Raw genomic sequence first — 2,630 nt, 5'->3', positions numbered from 1 at the left:
TTGTTTTTTTTTTTTTTTTAAAGGGTCTCTGTACAAAGAAGACAAAAGGATTTACTGGGGGGGGGGAAATGTATGCGTTTAAAAGGATTTAAAATGTGGTGCAGGTTACAGACAAGTCATTAGATGGCAATTCGCCCCTCCTTTCTTCCTCCACACGCATCGTTTTTGGGTTTAATGCCAATGTCGAACACGCTGTAGCCAGTTACCCAGCAGAGAAGCGTCTGGTAAGACTCTTACTGTACCTCTCCTGAGTTTCGTTTTGAGACTGAGCGCGCCTTTTTTTGGTTGTACCTTTGTCTCTGTACAGATATTTTGTAATATATTAAATTTTTTCTTTTCAGTTTATAAAAATGGAAAGTGGAGATTGGAAAATTAAATATTTCCTGTTACTGTATTGCCTTTTGCTCCATTGCACTGAATTATTGCACTGCTTGCTGTAGCCTTTGCAAATTACATGGTAACTGTGTTTTCCTTTAAAAGCCTTTTTTCCCCTCGTCCTGCCCTCCCCCGTGCCGGGGCTTGGTGCCCGGTGGTGCCGGTAAGTGAGCTCGGCGCCGGTGCCGGGCCGGCGAGGGTGGCCGGGACTTGGCATCGCCAGCCCCTCTGCCCTGCGAGGCTGCAACCGTCTGTACGCCCCCAAATTCATCTCTGCTGACTGAGAGCAGGGCCAAGCCCTCGTTAGCCCCTCGGGGTGTCACCCAGCTCACTGGGGCCGCAGCTCTGATGGGTGTTGGTGTCCGGCTGGGTGGGCGATGCCAGAGCTGGAGCACGGGGGCTGCTTCGGTTACGGTGGGAGTAGGAAGGACGAAGGCTGGAGCTGAAGCGAAGCCAGGAGAGGAGACGGTGCCGTGGGGGGTCAGAAAGGGAAGAGATGCGGTTAAGGTTCGTCTCCAAACCTTCCCCCAGCTCCTGGCAGCCCCTTGGGCTCTGGAGAGGCCCCCGGGGTGCCTTGGGGGACAGATTCTTCGCCCGGAGCCGTGAGGGCACGGGGAGGGAGCCGTGGCCGTGGCGGAGGGTCTGTGTCCATCCATCTCCCTTCCGCCGGTGTTTCTCCACGCCGGTCCCAGCTCCAGCCTGGCTCCTAGGAGGGCTTTGCCCCAGCCCTCCTGCACGGGAAGGGGCAGGGTCCGGGGCTGGGGCAGACGTGGAGGGTGCAGGCGGTGGCCGGTCCTGCTCCAGGGCCTCTGTTTGCTCCCCAGCATCAGCTGCTTTCTGCTCGGTGGAGGCTCGGCTCGGTGGAGGCTTGGACAGCGCTCGCTTCTTTTAGCGACCCTGCCGGAGGCAGTCGGGCAGGGCTGGGGGCGGGGAGCTACAGAGCCCCAGGCTCCCCCGTGCCGGCGGTGGGAGAGCAGAGAGAGCACGGAGCAAGGGGTGATGAGGGGCTGCTGGCGGGGGGGCTGCGGTTCTCAGTCCGGGGGTCCCCACGTGATGGGGGTCCCCACGTGATGGGGGTCCCCACACCGTGGCCATGCCTCCCCCTCGGCAGAGCCCGGCCCTCGTCTCCCGTTCCAGCCCCGGCTTTCTTGCTCTCCTTTCGCCTGGTTTAGCATCCCTGCTGCTGACACGTCTTAAAATATATCCCTGTGCAGATGGTGGGGGGGGCGGAGGCGGCCTCGGCGCTGGGTGCTTTACTCTGCCTTTGAAAGCAGGAGCGAGCCTGCGAGCAGCCGAACCTGGCCGCCCGGCCGCCCTCCTCCTGATTTATTAGCGGGCCAGCTGGGAGCCGTGCAGTCGGCTGGGTAGCTAATCCATCCTCCTGGTCCCTGCCCGGGGCGGGAGGCGGCCGGGCTGTTCCGCTCAGCTCCGGGGCATCGCCCTGGCACGGCAGAAGGGACCCAGCCCAGGCACGATGTCGGCCCGGGCTCCGCCACGTCCCACCTTCCCGCCGCGGGCAGACAAAGCCCCTGGGTGGCAGCGGCCGTCCCCGTGCGGCCCCCGCTCCTGCGGCATCCTGCTCGCCGCCTCCACCCCGTCCCAAGGTGACCAGGGCGTTTTATTCTATTTAATTTATTTTTCCATTGAACTTCCCCGGCAGCAGCTGCCGTGCCAAATGGCCGGGGGGCTGCGTGGCACTCGCGGAGCCGGTGCTGTAAATCTCCGGCGCTCGCCTCTTCCCCGTTGGGTTACACTCGGTGGAGCCGCAGCTCCCCCGGCTGCTCGGTCCCGCCATTCCTGGCTCCTCGTGGTGCCGTCGCCTGGCCCGAGCCGTGGGATCCGGCACAGCCCTCCTTGCTCCCGCAATCCTCGTGCGGGCAGCTCTCCTGCTCATCCCGGCGCGGGGGTCGTGGCGGTGGCGTGGTCGGGCTCCACACGTGCCCGTGGGCATCGGCTGCCGGCGCATCCTGGCACCCCGGACATCGCCCTCGGCAGCGCGGTGAGCCCGGCGCGTGCTCGGTGCCTTTCCAGGTGTGGTGGCGGAGATGGACTGGCAAGGGCTCACAGAGGAGGAGGAGGAGGAGGAGCGGGGGGCCTTCCCACGAAGGCTGCAGGAGCTCGGCGCTGCCCATCGCCGTGGGGCAGCCGGATCCCGCCGCGGTGCTGCCCACGCAGGCAGCTGCCTTCTCCCGCTGGGCTCTCCACCCGGGGCAGGCGCAGCCGGGGCACCGGCCCGGTGCTCCACGGATCCAGGG

The sequence above is a fragment of the Aptenodytes forsteri genome, unplaced genomic scaffold, assembly GCF_000699145.1.
Source record: "Aptenodytes forsteri isolate BGI_AS27 unplaced genomic scaffold, ASM69914v1 Scaffold640, whole genome shotgun sequence".
In the NCBI taxonomy this organism is placed as follows: Eukaryota; Metazoa; Chordata; class Aves; order Sphenisciformes; family Spheniscidae; genus Aptenodytes; species Aptenodytes forsteri.
This window is presented reverse-complemented; position numbering follows the sequence as displayed.